General features: G+C 50.3%; 1 protein-coding gene across 2 annotated transcripts in view; it reads left to right on the forward strand.

The window, feature by feature from the left end:
* Window positions 1–21057, forward strand: part of LOC142579335 (uncharacterized) — a 163931-nt gene that overhangs the window by 87879 nt on the left and 54995 nt on the right. The window lies entirely within an intron of this gene.

Consider the following 21057-nt stretch of genomic DNA (forward strand, 5'->3'; position numbering starts at 1 on the left):
TGAATGGATGTGGATGGATGTGGATGGATGTGGATGGATGTGGATGGATGGATGTGGATGGATGGCCCCCTAGAAAGTGCCCGAAGTATCCTAAGAATGCTAATCCCGTTAATAAATGGATGGGCATCTCTATCTGCCGGCTGCCTGCTATAGACACTTAGCAGAGAAAATGTCATGGAAGGAGCTCAGGTTTACCTCACGGTAGCTAGCCGGATTTAGGGCATTCGGACACTTGGAAAACCTTGGGGACTCGGGCCAGCAAGTAAGGTCGCTCCAGGTCACCGCGGGCCATCGTTATCGCCTTCGCGCTGCGCAGCTTACTGCCGTATGCCACCTTAGACAACAGACGCAGTAACATCGCTGCTATTTGGGTGGGAGATGAAGAATGAGCTAGGCCATGGCTGGGGCCTGTTGGCCGGTACTTCAGTGTCATGACTACTTCGCCTCTAAAATCGAATCACCGATTTAGAGTGTACCAGAACCAAGTGAAAGTAACGAACCGTCACTACTAAAGTGTCCAAAAGCCTTGTGCAGCGAGACCAAAGTTTCCGGAAGCGAAAAAAATAAGACAACGTAAATATAGGGCCGGATTGTTGCCAACCTAACAAAGATACAGAAACAGCTCCCTGATACCATGTATAACTGTGTAATAGTAGCTAACTCTGAAGTACTATTTGTATCAGATTTGAGGCATTAAAGAAAATGTAGTTCTGACAAATTTATTGCATTGACTAAGAGAAGAGGTCTTTGATACTAAATATTCCAAATCATTGAAGAGTCCACAACCCGACAAGATACCAACCACATCCCGCATAAACTTGTAATGTTACCATACGCACAATTCAGCTGTTATAATTTGTGTGTCAAATGACCTATGGAGACATCAGCATAACTTTTCAATATTGCGAATCATTCCACCTGTGGCTACTGAACTGCCGCTGAGAATCAGTATGCCCAATATGTGCAGTAGCCCACTGGTCTAGGAGATTTCTCGCGCCACGTAGCGCATGCAAGCACGTTGCATGTACCTACATGGCATCTTACAAAGGATGCGTTTGCTTCATGTGTGTTCCTACCGCGAAAGTTAGCTTGCCATACCGCTTAATCATATAGAGGTATGTACGAGCTCATACGCCGGGCCCACACTGCCTCTCAGAGACAGAAGTGGGCCTGCAGGCTACATGTTTAGTCCACAGCCTGACACGGCACACGGGGCGGTGTCTTTACGCAGACCGGACTGGCAAACATTTTTCGAAGGCTACAACAGTGACATGCTCTGTCTGAACCACAGTTGGCGGGTTGGGGGAAATGCGCGGGCTGAAATACACCGAGCGCTGCTCCGAAACCGCTAGCCGGATCGTAAATCTCTCAGAGCTGTCTCCAAAGACGGGGGCACGCGCCAAGTCCAGCGCTTTTCCATTAACCTCGTGATCCTATGTTTCCCAAGAGACCCTTCGTTGAAGCATTGCCTCCGACATCCTGAATCACATTGTACGCACTTTGCACCGCTCTTCTATCCCATTCAATTTTGCCGGCGTTTCAGAAACACTCGAGACACTTAGTTTGATTACTACCAGCGAGTGTTTACAGCTCGCATTTACTTGATTCTTGCCCGTCCTACCTCCCGCCGCAGCGGTTATAGAGGCAAGGGCAGAGAGCGTTGTAGCGAACTGAAAAAAATAAAGAATAAGTGAAAATAAACATGCACAAAACTATGAACAGGAGGGCCTCAAGTCCTGTTCAGAACATCGACAGCCCTTCCGAAGAAAACTGCACGATTGCGATGCCGGCACTGACTATGAGTGAGTGAGTGAATAAACTTTTATTCGGTCCAGCAAAGCGCGATAAAACGCGCACCCGGCTAATCCCACGACGGGACTGACAGATCTAGTCTGCCGGCCCGATCGCGGGCGCGCTGGACGGCCAGGATTTGATCCTCAAAGACAGGACTTCGCAGGAGCGCGTCCCACTCTTCCTTGGTGAACTTCGGGCCCAGCGACCCGCACTCCCAGAGCATATGAGGCAACGTAGCTACCTCACCACAGGCCACGCAAGAACAATTTGGATAAATCTCTGGATATATGCTATTAAGGGACGCCGGATTTGGGTACGAGTTCGTTTGCAGAAGTCTTAGTGTGACCGCCTGCGGCCTGCTTAGCTTGGAGTGAGGCGGGGGGAAAACCCTTCTCTCTAAGTAAAAGAATTTCGTGATTTCGTTGTGTGTGAGAGGAGCGTCTCTGTGTCCGGGGAGAGAGTCGCCCGATCCGAGGGCAGCGCGGTCGGTAAAGCCACGCGCAGCCTCGTGGGCAGACTCGTTGAGGTTCAGAGGAACCCCCTCAATCGCCCCGACGTGTGCAGGGAACCAAAGGATCGAGTGCATGGAGGTGTTGCCCTGTTTGGCGCCTTTCAGAATTTGAACTACCTGCCGGGCTACCCGGCCTTTCTGGAATGCCCTGATGGCGGCTTTCGAATCGCTATACACCCTGTCTCTCCGACCGTCTTGCATGGCGAGTGCAATGGCCACTTGCTCGGCCACCTCTGGGTTCGTCGTCCGGACGGAAGCACAGTTGATGACTTTGCCCAGCGTGTCAATGACGGAAACCGCAAAAGCCTTGCCGTCTCGGTATGCAGCTGCGTCCACGAAGCTTGCTGCGATATTGTCTTTGTTTATTTGCCTTAGTATATTAAATGCTCTTGCCTTGCGACGACCTGCGTTGTGAACGGGATGAACGTTGCGGGGCAAAGGGGCAACCACGATCTTCTCCCCTATTTCTCTGGGGATTTGGGTGTCTTCAGCCAAGTTCTTGGTTGGTGCGTGTCCGATCTCCTCGAGGATACGCCTGCCGGCTGGCGTGGTGGACAGCCGAGTTAGCTGGGCCCGTTCCTGAGCCTCGGCCATCTCCTCCATGGTGTTGTGTATGCCGAGCCGAAGGAGGTCCTCTGTATGCGTTCTGACGGGCAGCCCGAGGGCTCTCTTGAAGAATTTTCTAATGAGGGCATTAAGCTTTTCCCGCTCGGCTCTGAGCCAGTTGTGCATGGCCACCGTGTAGGTGAAGTGACACAGCACAAAGGCGTTGATGAGCCGAAGCAGGTTGTCCTCCTTGAGGCCACGATGTCTGTTCGTGACCCTTCGGACGAGGCGAAAAGCATTGTCGGTTTTCGCAATTATCTTGCGTAGCGCAGTGCCGTTGCCGCCGCGTGATTCTATGAACATACCCAGGACTCTGATGGTGTCGACCCTGGGTATCGGGTCACCGCTCCGAGTGAACAGGTGAATGTCACTTTCCGAGACCGGTTTCCAGCCCTTGGGTCTGCGGCCTTTTTCTTTTCTATAAAGGAGAAGCTCAGATTTGGTCGGGGAACATCTGAGTCCGGTGGGTAGCAGGTACTGCTCCGTGACGTCTACCGCCTCTTGCATGGCGCTTTCCACTCGCCCTTCGCTACCGCCGGTGCACCAGATGGTGATGTCGTCTGCGTAGATGGTGTGTTTGATTCCTTCAACTTGGGCCAGATTCCTCGAGAGACCGATCATGCAGATATTGAAGAGAGCAGGCGAAATGACCGAGCCTTGCGGCGTGCCCCGTGCGCCCAGGAGCACCTCGTCGGAGACGAAGTCGCCGATCCGCAGCCTCGCTTTCCTCCCCGTCAGGAACGAACGGACGTAGTTATATAGTCTGGGGCCCAGCTTGAGGTCTGCCACGGAGGCCAGAATGTATTCGTGGAGAACGTTGTCAAACGCTTTCTCCAGGTCGAGTCCGAGCAGGGCCCTGGTGTCTCTGGTACTGCCATCGATGATGTGATGTTTGATCATCTTCTTGGCGTCCTGCGACGAGAGGCCGGCACGAAAGCCAATCATGTTGTGAGTATAGATGTTGTTCTCTTCGAGATATCTGTTTAGTCTGTTGAGGACGACGTGCTCCGCCACTTTCCCAACGCAGGAGGTGAGAGAGATTGGTCGGAGGTTGTCCACGTTCGGAGCCTTGCCGGGTTTGGGGATCAGGACGACGTTGGCGCTCTTCCATTGCTCTGGGACGCTGCCGTTTTTCCACGTCTCATTGATCTTCTCGGTGAGGTATGCGATCGAACCGTCGTCAAGGTTCCGCAGCATCTTGTTGGTGATTCTGTCGGCACCTGCGCACACTTCCCCTTGAGCGCGAAAATGGCTTGCCTAATTTCCCCCACGGTGAAGTCTTCGTCCAATTCCGGACGGGCTGGTCCGATGTAGTCGGGAAACCGGTCTTCCTCGTCGCCATGCTTTATGGGAAGGTATTTCTCCATGAGCTTGGCAACCAGCTCGTCCCCGGAACAGGATATGGTAGCTTCGTGAAGGGCTCTGGCGAGCGTGTGTCTCTGACTGGATCTGGTGCTGCCCTCGTCGAGGAGATGTTTAAGCAATCCCCAGGACTTGCCGTTACGCATCTGCCCGTCGATCGAGTCACAGACCTCGTCCCATTGCTGCTTGCCGAGGGTCCGACAGTGATCTTCGATGGCCTTGTTAAGCTCGGAGATCTTTTTCCTCAATCTTCGGTTCAACCTTTGTCCTTTCCATCTCAGAAGCAGCGCCTGCTTGGCCTCGATCAGATGGGCCAGCCTACTGTCCATCTTTTCTACCTCCAGGTCGCTGACGATCTTCTTAGTGGATGACTCGGCGTCACTCTTGATTCGCTCGCACCAATCTTCCAGGTCTTTTGGGACGGGTGCGCTGTCGTTGCCGCGGAGCTTGCGAAAAAGGTCCCAGTCCGTGACAGTGAATTGTCTGGATTTACTTCGGGTGACTTCGAAGCGGGTCTCGAGCACATAATGGTCGCTACCAAAATTTATTGCGGTGTTGCTTCACTCGGCTCCCTCGACGTTCTTCACGAACGCCATATCGGGGGTGGTGTCCCGGCTAACCGAGTTGCCGATTCGGGTGGGGAACGCCTTGTCCGTGATGAGCGTGAGGTCCATTTCGTTGGCGTTCTGCCACAGACCCCGACCCTTGCTCGTGTCGTAGACGTACCCCCACACGCCGTACGGTGCGTTGAAATCTCCGACGACGACCAAGGGATGGGTGCCGGCCAGGTCGACGGACTTCTTGAGTATCGTTTTGAACTGCTGTTGCGAGTCCCTAGGATTGCTGTAGATGTTGAGTATGAACACGCTGTTTCTCCGCTGGTTGCGTTGTCTCGTATTGAGCAGAACCTCCGCCATGACGTATTCGACCTTGCAACTCGCCAGCTTCAGGTCGTGAGACAAGTGTGTAAGCCTCCTGTCAACTAACGTGCACACTCCCCGACCTTCGGCCTGCACGGAGACGGCACGATAACCAGAGAGGGATGCGGCAGAGACGAGGGTTTCCTGTAATGCTATTACTTGTGGTTTGTTACGTAGCGACCTTAAATATTGCTGCAAAGGAGCCCTCTTATTGGAGTACCCCCTGCAGTTCCACTGCCAAATTTTGAACTCCTCTTTGGCACTATCCATGATTAGATAAATTGTCCGGGGTACCCGCTGTAAGCACAGGTGCACGCAAGAAGTTCCCCCCACTCTGACGTGCCGATGTGCTCGTAGCCCTGATTTGAGTCCCCGACGCGTTCGGAACAACAACCTGCATAGGAGTTACGGACGTATTATTCGGAATCACCAGACGCTCGAGGGCGTCCATGCGATCGGCCAGCGCGCCTAGGCCTCTCCTCGGGTCTCCTAGGGCGACTTGCACCTGTGCTAAGCCTTGTTGTAACTGCTGCACGCTCTTAGTGAGCGTGGCCAGCATGCCTTTGATCTCATAAGTTTGCGAATCTGAATCGTCCTTACTGGAAACTGCCCTACGCTTGGCGGCGCCGGCCGAGTCGCAGGCCGGAACTGGTGCTTCTGTGGCGGTCGGCGCCGACGCGTTGGATGTAACACTCTGACTGATTACTAATTTCTTAATCTCTATCATTTCGTTAGCCATCTTTCTGATCATTTCTTTTAAGTCCGCGTTTTCCTTCATAAGGCGCGCTACCTCTGCCTCCCTGGATTGCTCTGGAAGCGGGTCGCGTGGGCCCCGGGTGGATCTCGCATGGGCGCCGCCAGCAACCATATCTGCCCACGATAGCGTCGACTTTCTCTTCCTCTGCTGGCCGGCACTGGACCCATACCGGGCCCTTGAGACAGAGCGGCTCCTGGAGTGGCTTCCGGATCTGCCCCTGGACATAGATCTGCCCCTGGACCGGGATCTGCCCCTGGACCTGGAACGGCGTCCGGAAGGTGGAGAGGGGCTCCTGGATCTAGAGCACCCGCGAGCCGCGGAGCGACCGGCGGCGGCCGGGAGTTGTCGCTCGCCCATGGCGAGGGCCGGAGACTTGCTTCTATTGGCTCGGGATCGGTCCCCGCGCCTGCGTCTGACGAGGTACGGCGTCTGGTACCTCTGCTTGCACTCCTTGGCAGCGGTGAAGTGTCGGCCTCCGCACAGCCTGCATTTGGGGTCGCACTTGTGTTGTTCGTCCGGGTTGGCGATGCCGCATCCCCTGCACATAGTTTCGTCCGGCGAGGGGCAGACGTCCGCTCGATGCCCGAGGCGGCCACAGGCGTAGCACACCTCCACTTGCTTCCTATATAATGCACACCTGACAAGTGTGCCGCCGTACGACACGTAGTTTGGCACCTTGTAGCCGTCGAAGACCACAACCACGGTGCCCGTGCTCTTGATTCGTTTGGCTCCCAAGGCCAGCGGGTTCTTTGAGTTGACAATCTTGCGATCGAGCTCCTCCGGGCCTTCACTCGGTGCGATGCCGCGGATGACGCCTTTGCACGTAGAGTTGGGCGCTGCCTCGTACGCGTTCACCTCGTGCTGCTGGCCGCCAACAGCGATGCACTCGACCCTGACGTAGAGGGTCGCATTCTCTCTGCTGGGGGTGCTGATGACCATGATATTTTGTTGGAAATTCGGGCACATCGTGTCCGAGTCCCGCTTCGCCTGGTCGAAACCGACTGCGTTCCATATGGCCTCGGCCACAACTGTCGGCCCCACCTTGCTGATGTTCAGACCTCCCTTCGGCCTGACGATGATCTTCGCGTCTTCTTTGGGCAGCGGAGGCATCCTTCCACCCCGAATAATTTTGGCTTTAGCGCTGCTGCGGTCTCGGCGACCCGTTGCGGTCGCGTTGTCATTTGGCTTAGCGCCGGCAGAAATGGCACCAACTCGCTCGACGGGCGCCGATTTGGCTCCGGAGCGCCTGGCAGCAACTGTTTGCCATCCGGGGTCCTTGGAAAATTCCTCGGGAGTCAGAAGCTCCCCTTCCACTTCACATTCCATCACTGCAGACACTGACGAGAAAATCTGGCGCCGCAGCAGCACTTCGCCGCGCTAACACAAGCGCGGCTAGGGTTAGCGTCGCAGCGGCGTGGTCTGGACGGAAAAGGCCGATAAAATCGCAACAAGGCCACCCACCTTCAAGAGTCGGGTGTCTACGGGATCGCCACAACCTAAAGAGTCCGTTGGCACTAAAATAGTCGCACTGGGCTCAAACTAAATCACCGAAATCATTTTCAGAAGCGGGAGTCGGTCTTCGACGCTTACTGGCACGTTCGTCGTCGTCGTCTTCCCCCCACTGACTATGATGATAAAACAATGACAATTACGACAGGATAACGGCGCGTAAATGATGACTACTCCACTTGCACGACGGCTCATGAAGGCGGAGTTGTCAGGAATTTAACGCCGAGCAGAAAAATACACTTTTTTTCCAACAACTTGTACTGCCAAGGATACATGATGTTGGTGAAAATGAGGACGATCATGGTGATGAAGATGATGACGATGCATGCGACATGGGCGAAGAAACATGGATAAGGTACCGTTATAATGTGCTATAGTAAAACGAGCGTTGTCACTGTAAAAGTTCAGAAGTGTCTCAACGCTGTGCCTGCTATGCTTGCCGGATAGCTTAAAGTTGGAAGTCTGTGTTATTAGACAATATTGAATAGGGGTCTGAAGATTTTTAAAGAAAACTTTTGTAGCTGTGTTGAAGCTGTAGCGCACTTAATTTTTATTTTCGTGCTGACCTGTCGGTCACGCGAACTTTATCCAGTGGGCACTGGTTGATTGAACAAGAGGTGACGTCAAATGCTCGGCCTGCGGTGGCATATTTCATGGTCGCTAAGATAAAGTCGCGCATTTTATAATAATTGTACCTGGTAGCCCAGATTTACTGGTTACCCGAACGCAAAGAGAAAAGAAAAGTAGCGCAGAAACTATGAATGATTACTTTCAAAGCAAGCGATTATCTTTCTGAATCCCCTCAAATATCTGTGAAAGGCGCTGGCGCAATGTTTCTTCTCATTCTGAGCATCGTGTAGCTCTTACAACTCGTGTTCCTTTTCTGTCACAGTCATTGCACCAACATGCCGCAGGCCGACGTTTTGCCTAACCGCAAGTTTCACCAACCTCTGTCGTGACGCGAACGCCTGCCCGACCAACCAGCGAAGTCCGGATACGAAAGCGCATTTCCCCCTCCCACGAAAGCATATTTGATGTCCACTGGCTCCGCCTCCATGGCAGCCCTCTCCTCATTCTATCGGCAGAGAAAGTGCGGTCACCGACCACGAAAACAGAGAAAAGTATCAAAAACGCGCCGCGGTTGCTTAGTGGCTATGGTGTTGCGCTGCTAATCAAAAGGTCGCGGGATTGAATCGCGGCCACAATAGCCGAATTTCCATGGGGAGTAAATGCGAAAACATCCGTGTACACAGATTTGGGTGCACGCTAAAGAACCCCAGGTGTTTTAAATTATTCCAGAACCCTCCACAATGGCGTGCCTCATAATAAAATCATAGTTTTGGCACGTAAAACCTCATTTTTTTTTTTTGAAAAGTGTCAAAGAAAGTTATTCGCTTTAAATTAAACATACTGGTCCTTCATAAGCTAGTTGCTCACAACGGGCGGAATAGCTGGTTCTGTCTTTAGACGTTTGAGCGTTACCCGGCTGAGTTGCAGCAAATCGTGCCGGGAGCAGCAAGTTTCCGGAGTCCCTGTGCGCAGTGTGGCCATGGCAACGAGCTATGTCAGGCTCGTCCTCGGAATTAATCCCCAATTCTGGGGATTAATTCGTGTGCTCATCTAAAATATATTCGTATAACCTATCTCTGTATCATTAACCTGCACAATATTAATTGGACTTTCCAATTCAAAGACGTAGATCCAAGCGAATATTACCCAGAGCTAAACCATTCGCGTAAGTACGCACTCCTGCAGTCACTGAGTTCCATGCTTTGTGCTCAAATATTCTTGAAAACATGCTGCAGTAAACGTCGCCTGGCGGCTCTTTGACAGTGTGTGCGCACCTGCAGCTGTTCATAGTGGACTCATCACACTTAGCCGTGCCTTTGGCTTTCTAGTGTCTGAATTATCCGAGACAAGTTCGTATGCATGAAACATATTTCAACATTTCGTGTTGCTTCCGCATTCTTCGGTTTATGAATTCTGTAAAACACGAGATGCTACATTTGCTACTTACAATAGCGTGGTACAGACATCCAGACTAAGATGTAGTTTTATAGTCAGTTAGATAGATGCTTCGAGAATAGTTTTTTTTTTCTGGAATACGTTTAATGAAACCTCCTTCGAGCATAATTCTAGACCAATGTATTTAGTTGATGTCAAATACTGTTATAAAAATGTGATGCTCCATGTTTTTAACGATGCCGAAGTTCAAGGATGTTAAAACAAAATTTCAAACAGACAAATATTTGCCACCGGAAGATGGCAGAAAACAGGTGCGGATAGCTTCGTTCGTTCGCTGATTGACATTCAGCGTAGGCAAAGGAAAAATAGCGCTTGCTTTTCCGGTGAGTATGTACCATCCAAACTTTTGAAAAAAAAAACATTCTACCTGTTGCGCACTTCTGAAATTGCAACTCGCCCCGTGCTGTGAGACGCGTTTCAGATTAAACTGGGAACAAACACTGACGCGACATTGTGGCCGAACCTGATAGAAGAATTTCTCTTCGCACTCGCACAAAGCAAGCACAACAGCGATACCTATACTATACACGGCGCGAAGTCAGAGCACTTCATAGTAACGCAACCCTTGCTGCTTCTTGCGGCGCTACACGCTGCATACGGTCACGTGCAATTTTCCTTCTCGCTTTCCGGGCGGTTCGTTTTCGTCGCGCCACAGTGATTTTCTTATCAGTGCTGGTAGCGACGCGGACCATGCACGAGCTATAGGGAAGCGGGGAGGTTTCCCCCGTAACGGCACTGAGGAAGACGGGAAACCAACGTCCCCCGCCGCTTCCGGTCTTGCATGACGCAGCCGGCGAACGCGACGCTGGTTCCCGACGCTGCGCCGCGACGGCCTTTCGCTCACTTCCGCCAATTGTCAGCGAAGGGAAGCCGCGCTACGCTCGCCAAGGCGTGGCCCGTAACAGCTCGCTCGCGGGTCCATAGCGCCGGGATGCGCCAACGTCCCGGCAACTCCGCTCGGCGCGCAGGCACTGCGCGCGGCTATCTCGGTTGCGTCCGCGCCGATTTCAGGACGCAACGCGAACCCACACCACGCGCGCAAGACCGCAGTTTGCTTATGTTTGCTGGTCGACGCCGCTTTCGGCATCCCTTTAGTTTGCGCGCAGTGGCTATAAGCGGTACAGAGACTTTGTGTGCGCGCGCGCGCGTGTGTGCATGCGTGTGTGCGTGTTTGCACAGAAAGTCGGGGGGAAGGAGCAACGATGGCACATTGTTGAGGGTTGCACATCGGAGAGCGGCACTGAATGGGAGCGCGGGCTGGCAACTTCTGACCAGCAAGAAGCCAATGGACGGACGCGTTGTGCCGTATCCGTCGCGGAAACTTCCGGCCGAAACGTCGGAAACGGAGCCGGGGTGCCTCGCGTCGCTCGCGCGCTGCGCGTGTTTTTGGTGGGAGCGTGGGCTGCTCTGGACAAAGCATCTCGCGCGCCTGTTGACGCCTGACGGGGAAAGGAAGGCGGTATGCGCAAAACGGTGGAAATGCCTTGTCCGGAAAGTGCTACTTCATCGCAGTTCAAAAGACGAAGCAAACAAAAGTTGCGAGAAGGCACTATCTGCGTTGGGCGACGGTAGTATGGATTGGTTAAGGAAGAAACGATGTCGTTGACGAGAAGCTTGATTAAGCCGCAGTCAGCGTCCACGATGTCGTAGAGGCTCATTTTTGCAATGCTTTCTGAAATAAGTGCGTAAAGCAAGCAGTGAACGTGGCTTCAGCCAGGCCTCTTTAGACGAAGCCTGCTTTAGAGCAAAGCGTTGAATAAGTAGTTAGTGTCTGTCGATGTCGACGGTCTCCCAATAAAGAATGTTTGCCAAACGCCGTTCGTTACCGGTCACTCCATAACAAAGCAACATGAGAACTTTTCATCATTGATCAAGCCGCATGCTGCTTGACAGTGTTGGTTCTTGATCACAACAGCAGCTCGCGATTGTTTGGGCTGCGTGCACGTCATCGTGGGCTGATCATTCAAACACATGCCAATGTGTTGAGAGAAGTTAATTTGACATGCAAAACGCACGGTGCGCAAAGTAGAAGTCCCGATGGCGGAAATACAGTTCGTAAAAGCCAGAAGTTTACCTGCGGGATCACTGACAAAAACGGAGGTGATGATGACATGACGTGGACGAAGCGTTCCCCTTTGACACAGAAAGGAGAAGTTGGTTGGATTTCCGTCATCATAAAGTATTCCATCATAGTCACAAAGGTAGGTATGACTGTCCCCAGTTACATCAGCGCAAGTTAAGTAATTATTCCAGGCACACATTTTCGCATCAGATATGGATATTTGTACATTTTTAGAGTATAATAGTGCTCATGTGCATGAGATCGTCTTGTGCTACTAAGCCCGAGGTGGCAGGATCAAATCGCGGCCGCAGCGGCCGCATTTCGATGGAGGCGAAATGAAAAGCACGCGTATGCCTCACGTTAGCTGCGCGTTAAAGAACCCCAGGTTGTCACCATTGATTCGCAGCCCCCACTACCACGCACTTATCTTGGAACGTAATACCTCAGAATGATTTTTTGTTAATGTGAGTTCGTATTCAGTGTTTTAGGCTAGCACTGTTCTTGGAAGTGCTTTCTACAGAAAATTAATTGCCAACAAAGCAATCAGAGTAGAATAAGCCGACTCATCAGATGTTAAAGAAAAGCAGGAGTACGATAATAACAGAGCAACTTGATGACCGTGCGGGATTACTAATGGAGAACGCATTTCGTATGTCACTCTTGCAGTATCTTCATCGAACGAGCCTCCATGGTTCGATCTAATTTCATTAGCACATTATGCCACATAAACAAAAAGAATGCTTACCAACAGCAGATAAATGGCAAAAGAATGTCGTTCAGTTTTTTTAGACATGTTTCTTTTTTTAAAAAACTTTTCCCTTTAAGCTACCACGCCCGAGCCGAGCGATTGCAGGCCCGCCTCCTTTCACAAGCAAGCGAACGACTTCCAGAAAGTGGGCGTAACGCAAGCAACACGTGTTTGCAGCCGCTACTTTGGTCCGAGCAGACCGGCTGCGAGATTTTTATACTAAGCAAACCCCCTCAATTTCGCAAATGACCCACTGCGCTCCCGTAGTTTCCTTCGAGCTGCTCGCGACGCCCCATTTACCTCCACCACTCTCTCGGCCAGCTCGCCACAGTCCACAAGCGCAGCTCCTATCTTGTCCACCCATCGACTGGCTCGTTCAAGGGAGCGCAAAGTCGAGCCGCGGGCGTGGCTAATGATGCTAACGCAAACACGCACAAACAACAGCCGGGCTCGCACGCGATGCGATTCCTTTACGACAGCGCCAGTCTAGTCTTCGATTCTCATTTGCCAAGAAGGCTGGGTGGTGGTGGCGGCGATGGGAGGCCGCCTGCTCCGTACCGGCGCCGGCATATACGACACGCGCAGAGTCGCCGTTAATTTCCAAGAGTGAGCTTAAAAACGGCCGCCACGCGCCTGCCGTGCCACCCTTCGCCAGCGCTGGGCTGTTGCCGGCGAGTACCCTCCACGCCACTTTCCTTTCTTTCCTACATAACAACCTTGCGTAGAGGAAGAGCAGTCGTCAGAGGGTTACGCGCCATTCTTTTCCCGGTATTAATGTGCGCATGGCTGCATTCGCATACTTACTTTTTTTTTTGTCGATTGATTTCCACCTTCTTTCTCTCTCCTTCTCTCTCATTCCGAAAGCTCGCATCTCTATTTATTGGCCTTCCCACATATTTTCAGCAGAATCAAGTCTGTTACAGACTATTGTTTACCAAATTCTGACTATTGGCACCAACACCGGTGATTGCAGAAACAAAATAGAAGAAGAGAAAAGAAAAGAAAGAAAGGCACAGCCAGATGAACAGTATAAAATGAAAATTGCAGCCTGTGTTAATAGCAAGAAAGGACAAGACGCTAGGATTCCGCCAGAGCGAAAGGTGCTAAACAATAAGCGAGAAAGAAGAGAGGAGGGTGTGAGGCCACTCCAAATCAATCGCTAAAGTTTTTGCCAACAGTGCAGAGAGAGAGAGAGAGAGAGAGAGCGTTGCCTCCGTCAGCTCGATAGTGTGAGAGGGAAAAAAAAGCAGTGTCTAGCGCGGCTCCTGGGAGACGCGGAGAAACGCCTACGACTGGCAGAAATTGTAAAATCGAGAGAGGGAGAAAGGAAAATAAAAGGAGTGAGAGATATTTCTCACGCAAGCTCACGCCCGTGTGTAACAAGGCCTTTCATATCTCGCGCTGCCCGTACGCCTTCTCCTCCCAGCGTCTGCATCCCCCTGGTCTTCTCGCCACCCTCTCCACGGAGGTCCGTGCTCGCAGTCTCTCCATACTTGAGGGTGCGACGAGGCGCAATCATCTTAAGTAGCTTTTCTGAAATTGCGTAGACCGTCGGCTAGAGCGCGCGTTTTGCGCTTGCTGTTTCGCTGTACGGGGAATCTCGTTCAGTTGCGTGCACGAGCTGTCGCAACCCCCTCACCCCCAAGCCGCTTCGCCTTGCTTTTTTTTTTTTCTCTTACTGTTTCCCTTTTTTAACCTCCGACGCTCCTCTGTGCGTCTCCTCTCCTTCCTTTACGCCAATTTCTGCCGATAGCTTCTCGTCTTCGTGGCTTGTTTTCCTCATCGAAAAGAATCTAAATAGAGCGGAGTTGGGTCAATGGGTCGGCTGACGCCGACCCAGAAAAAAACATAGGGCACTATTGCATCAGTCCCAGACTGATCTGTCAGGACCTAAATAAAGTTATTCATACCATACCATACTATTGCTGACTGTTACTGCCTCCCCTCCCCCCACCCTTCCCAGCACGTACGCACACACGCACAACCAGCCATTATCCCTCTACTGTTTTCTTTTTAACTGTGTCGCGCCCACTACGAAGCTCAAAAGGGAACGCTTATTTTCGCACTTGGCAAAGTGCGCTATGCGTAAGAGAGCCGTCTCAGCATTGTCGCTGACGTCAGGTATCGGGCGCACCGTTACAAGAGAACGACTACAGCAGACACTAAGCGGTTCCGTCTGGCCTTCCTCTTCGGACGGTTACATAAAAGGTCGCCTCGTATTTGGCGGCTCGGAGATGACTTCAGACCGTAAACTGAAAGTGAGGACGCTGTTTCGTACTCGGATTATTGTTTTCATTTGCGTTCTTGCGTGCTTTTTCCTTCTTGTGGTCTTTAGCAGCGATCCCGCCATGTGAGCCCCGTCATAACAGAGAGAGCGCGGCCCGCTGTTACGGCGCTGCCGTGGAGCGGTGGCGCGAGGCGTCAGCGTCCGTTTTTACGGACGGCTGCTCTCGCACAAGTGGCGGCGCGCAGCGGCAATCTGTTCGGCAGCGTAGATTGTTGCGCGCTTGACGACCGTCGTTGCAAGTCACGTGGTCCTCGATAAACGCCCCATGGTCGGCCCAGTAGCCCGCCGCGACAAATGAAACGAACGCGCGCGCGTTGGCTCTTTGCTTGTACCATACGTATGCGTCATGTTTATTTCCTCAGTGCACTTTTTTCTTTTGTCTCTCATAAGTTGCCCCGTAAAAGCGGCTTCGTTTGTTAGAACCCTCTGCGGTAGGCCCGCATATAGTGTGTGTACACTGGAGAAAAATTCCAGTTTGCTCTTCATCATCATCATACTTTATGTACTCCTTAGGATGAAGGGAAGCCTCTCGGTAGCTATTTTGAAAGTGAAAAATTTAGCGCAAAACCCAGGACAACCCACAAAGAAGAGACGAGACAAGCGTCTCGTGTGGGTTGTCCTTGGTCTTCCGCTGAATTTTTCGCCTTCAAAATACCATGCATCAACAACCCCAACCGAAGTTTTATGGACTCTCGGTAACTATCTGCAATTACTCATGTACTGTGGCATCTGTCTCCATGCTGTGTCCATCCTCGACTGTGTGTCTTGGCACCTCTTTTGCTTATCGATTATACCTCCAGTTATCTATTTTGACCATTACACTGCCTGCCCAACTTTTCCTTGTCTTTATCTCAAATATAAGCTACCCCCGTTAGCTCTTTTTCATGACGCCACCTATCATTCTCTCGATTCACTTCTGGTACTTTCCGTAGCTTCCTTTTGGAGTTTCTTTCTTAGCCTCCAAATTTCCGCCCGTATATACTCGTAGTTGACTTAAGGCGCGATGCAATGACTGTACGCTTTTCTTCTCAAGCATGGCAATTATACGCAGCTAATGACTTCTACGTGCTTGTCGTATGCGCTCTGAGTCATTTTTATTCGTTCGGAAATTTCCTATTGATTCTGATCACACCTGACTACAGGCTGAAATAAATATATCATTGCAAACTTCTACTGGTTGACTACAAACCCCGAAGTAAGTTTTTAAACGAAAGTTAAACAAAAGTGGATGCCTTGGTTTGTTGGTAGTGCACTGATAAAATAAAGAGCGCGATAAGAACAAAGACATACACAGAGATGAGCATCACGGCGCTCTACATAGAACAAGTTTATTTGTAAAAATTTGTATTTTTAATTTTTGTTGTTAGACCTCATGCGCATGGGTTATGGCTTCAACACTAATGCTATAGAGTGTATATAGATGAATAAAGGGAAAATCAGACATCCACCCGGTCGTAGCAATTGCTACAAAGGAAACCCATACGGGTTCCTCTTTGCTTCGTGTTGTCGACAAATTCGACTTCGCCCTGCCTTCTGCTAGCCGCCTGTTTCGCTCGGATAGTAGAGCGGCTGCGCCGGAAAGGCGGTGGTCCCGGGTTCGAGTCCCGGACCAGGACGAATTTTTCTTCAACTATGAGGCTTTTCTTTCGAGGAACCCGTATGGGTTTCCTTTGTAGCAATTGCTACGACCGGGTGGATGTCTCATTTTCCCTTTATTCATTACTTCTCTCTACCTTGCGGGTTTCCGCAGAACTACTACGTCAGTGTACATAGATGCAGCGCCGTTTTTCCAAATAAATTTGTTGGGAGTATAGAGCAACGTGGTGTTTATTTCTGCGTATGTGTTGTTTTCACGCGTTTGTTTTTCTAGCCATGCCATTCAATATTACCATAATAGAGTGCATATCAATTTTCTAACTTTTCCGTCTGAGGTGATCATTCATTCACTCATCCATTCATCCTCCTCAGTTATTCTTTGTAAGACATATCCAGCGTTGTTCACCAGGGCACTGTCGTCTGCAACTACCGGTTGCTGATGTGCCGAATATATAATGCAAGAATAATTTGGGCATCCACATGAAAATAGCAAGAAGCTACAGAGGTTATCAATGCGAGTTCACCGGAAAAGAAGATTCGCTGTTGAAAATAAATTCGTCCAGCTGCGGGCATCAAACCGGACGCCACCGAATATTTAGGGCCGTGTCCCTGCAAGCTGATCTAACGAGAAAGATGAAGTAAGCAGTGAAAATCTGAGCTAATAAGGAGCCTAGCCAACCGGTATATGGCGCTACAGTAAATTAATCGAAAATTCTATGCAGAATCCCTGCGACCTCCTTTTGTAGCACTGTGTTAGGCTGTCAGGGGAAAGTGCCAAAATGAAACTTTCTCTACCCTGCGGAGTGAGAACAGCAACAAATCTGATGCTTTAGGATTAACTCAATCAACACCTAAATTTACGCTTGCCGGTCATTGCATATACGGTTAGATCTCATGTGGCTTCTGTATATGTTTTCTTTTTATCCGGGAAATCACTAGATGACAACGTAAGCCAAAGGTGCTGTCAGATACGCGAAACTTTACTGCGCCAGCATGATCTAGGAAAAGTGGAACATTGAAAATCGTGTACCGAATGACAAGTGCTTATAATCTGTAAATAACATATCTTGCATACCCTTAAACCCATTAGAACAGGAACAATTTCTGACGAACAGACGGGAGGAACCGTGAGTTGCCGTTATTTTGATGCTATGTGGCGAGTTATCGACAACTGGAGTAATTTAACTATTTGCCTAAGGAATGGACCGGATTTCCGCATAAACCGTTATGATGCCAAATTACAAAATTGCTTATTTATTTATTTATTTATTTATTTATTTATTTATTTATTTATACAATACTGCGGACAAGAAGTCCAAGCAGGGTGAGCAAAAAACAAAGATGACATACACAGAAGAACAAGATGAAACAAGTGTGTGACACGTTTTTCACACAAACTGTTTCGTCGTAAGGTAGACGATTAAGAAAAATTTTAACCTTGACTACATGGCAACCTTATATAGTTAAAGTAAGCAGCATAATCCTTTTTTTTTTATTCTAATGTTACGAAATTACCGAGGTCTGTCGTATAACTAAGGCAAAGTATTTTCTTTTTTCTAAGATGCAGCGCACCGTCAGTGATGTTAGCTAACATGTAAAACAATTACTATAAAGTTCCTCGATAAAGCCCCATCCCGTACACATGCACTGAAGTAACCGCGCTCAACGCGAACGAAGTGAGGCTCTCGGCGCGCCAACTTCCACGCCTCGTGCCAGCTGTTACATCATTAGCTTATCTCCGCTGTCACACCATCGCAGCTCCAAAAGCGGCAACAGTCGTTTATAACCATGGCTGCTTGCCCAGAAGTACCACGGTGAATATCGCAGGCGTCGTTTTTCTTATTCTTCTTCCGTCCACTCGGCGAATCAAGAGGCGGCACTCCTGAATTCATGAGTTTAACTGAAGCAGCTTGGTTCTCGCTGTGCGCCTGGCGGAGGCCAGAAGCCCCTGGTGGCGATACAGTTATCGTGGACAGGCACACTTTCTTCGTTCTCTCTCTCTCTCTCTCTCTCTCTCGATATATATATATATATATATATATATATATATATATATATATATATAGATGGGTACAAGGACCCATAATCAGTGGGAACATAAAGGGAACTGTCCGGCGTGTATCTGGACTTTCGTCCGGCATGCCACAGCGAAGACAGGTGACGACGCGCGGCACTGACCACCAGTCCTTATCAGAACGATAGCGTGCGACGCACGGAAACCGCCCGTCGGTCACTCTCTTCCGGCTCCAACAGAGTGATGATACAGAAGCATCGAAATGCACCAAAAAACGTCAAGAGACAGAAAAGTAGAGACGGAACCCTGCGTCGCTCTTCCCGCGCGGCACCCGACTATTGAGTCTCGGCAGCATCATTACGAGCCCTTCCCCCCCTGTCGCGCGGCTCGGTGTGGTCCCCCAACCCGGGTCTTTACAAGGCCGAAAACCTTCTTGCCGCTCGCGCGCCACCATAATGGTGCTACCCGCGCACACGCTATCTGCGGTTTATTCATGATTGCTCTTGGTCCGGCCGCGGCGGCTGTCTTATCGTGCCGGCGAGCTCCGCTCTTGGTCTTCATTTCCGGAGAATCGCCGCTCGGCTTCGGTGTCCCCGTCCTCCTTTCCTTTTTTTTCTTCCCTTTCTCAAGCTGGAACGCAGCGGTCATAGCCACCGCCCCTCGCTCTCCCTCACCGCAGCGTGGCTTCGTCCCCTCGTTGAAATTTAATGAACCTACCGAGCGTCGCCCTCTTCAACAACCTCTCCTCTTTCCCCCAGCGTGTCGCTGTAACCGCGATAAGGGAAGAAGTCTAACGGCGCAACCGATACACGCAGGGAGCGCAGTTCGCCAGCTCCTTGCTGTATCACCCTATCCGGCGCGCCTAAGCGGCGAATGGCAAGCGAAAGCGCAACGGATGCTTTTAAGCCGCTATGAACCTCGTCCGCCTCATCTTCCCTTTCGTGTCTTTCACGTAATGCTCTATTTATCTTCTTTCAAAATATTTCACATACTCGCGAGCGCAAAAGTGTCGTCAAGCGGTAGCGACGTAGCTGCCCTTAGTAGTACAGGGCATGCACGGTCAGATGAGCCGCTCACTTCATCATAACCTCCTAGCAGCATAAAAAGAAGATAGAGACGCGAGTCTCGCAGCCTTTGTGGACGACGCCGCCTGGCGGTGGCGGTGGTAGTCTCCGCTATCTCGTCCCCAGCGCTGTTCACACTTGGACGAGTGATAGATTGGTGCCTCCTGAAAGAAGAGCCCCAAAAAAGTGCACTGAGCGCGACGAAAATGTTTAGCGCCCTGCCGTCCTTCGCGCCAGCTTTGCACGCCTATATAACATCGCACTTTTCTCCTTCTCCTCCCGTTCGTTCTTTCCGCTACGTTGCCACCGCGCCCGCCCACCTTACTTTCGCGGTCTTCTCGTCGCCGCCCTGATTACCCTGCTTGCATTCCCTGCAGTGCACACGCCCACTTTCCGCAAATTCTCGTCATTTCTCCGCTGAAGTATGCCCGTGGGGAGTACGGTAATGTTACAATTAGCCCTAAAAATCCGCACTAAATATCTAGATTTGAGTCCGAAAGCAAAAGCTCTGAAATCGCCACCCCCCGTCGCCTACTGAAGATAAAGCATATCTCGGAGTTTCTCAGACAAATGTGTTGTCACTCGATTGAGAACACGCTCTGTTACCGCTTGCGTGAAACTTCAAAGACGATAAGCGTTCCTTATCGGATGATTAATCTAGTGTGACTAAGCTACAGTGAAAGTGTATGCTACGCGAAGATGTCGTTTAGTATGGCAAGTAGAGCAACGATTATGCATTGTTTATGATCCGATTCTTATTTTATTTATTCGTATGTAAATATGGTATATAGTATTATAGATTACTATCTCGGGAAAGAAGCATACCAACAGTGTGGTCTCTTTAGTCGTGCGGTAATCAGCGCGGGAACTTCTGCAATTTACTAACATACGCGCACTATTATGTCGAGTCACTCATTCGTCAGCTGCAGCATTGTACTAAACTAAATTACAAGGTGTAGCAAACGAACAGAGTGAGATGCCGAAGAAGAAGCTTGAAGCACTGGCTAGTGTTACCAACACACGAAACAAGGGCTGACGACGTCGTCCAGATCTGAACCTGATTGACTGAATGACTCCTTTTACGGACCTGAAGAGGGGGTTTGTAAAACAAGTCCACTGGCAAGCCTGATGAACAAGACAAGGTTCTAAATAACGACGGAGAGTCGCCTAAGTGCGGAACTTCAATAATCGACAAGAAGGATTCGGTCAGGAACACAAATTGACCACCAAACAAACTAGAAATAAGTGGTTACTATGACTATGCCGTAGCAATTTGCAACGTTTTGCGTTGCTCGCTTGATCTTCAAAGTTTTCGGCTTGTGTGCTCCAGCATTGGAGGTACAAAAGCAGACAGGACACACGTCACTAAGATCATCTAAAAAAGCCACTGAATGTCATCGAGTACTAGAAATGCCGAGAGGCTGCCCTGCTCCATATACGAATGCTAGAATTATTCCGAAATAAAACAGCACGAAAGTTGTGCCTATGCAGTTAAAGTCAGCATACTGCTCTGACCTTTTGAACAGTTAGCTCGGAAGAGAGGAGGCAAGACGTGATTTACGACATACAGTCTTGAGTGTCAAAAAAGGGCGTGACGCAGTACCAAGTAATGTCCATAAAGCACCCTCAATGACCAGAGTATCGATGAGCTAGATTAGTATGAGAGCAGCGAATAAGAGCTCGTAGTGAATAGTCTCACACACCTTGACACTCAGCTTGACACTGCACGCGGGGTCTGATATCAAGTAATGAGCCTTCAGGTATCTTGGCGAGTTGCTCATTATGGTTCGTGCTTTCACTCA

The sequence above is a fragment of the Dermacentor variabilis genome, chromosome 4, assembly GCF_050947875.1.
Source record: "Dermacentor variabilis isolate Ectoservices chromosome 4, ASM5094787v1, whole genome shotgun sequence".
Lineage (NCBI taxonomy): Eukaryota > Metazoa > Arthropoda > Arachnida > Ixodida > Ixodidae > Dermacentor > Dermacentor variabilis.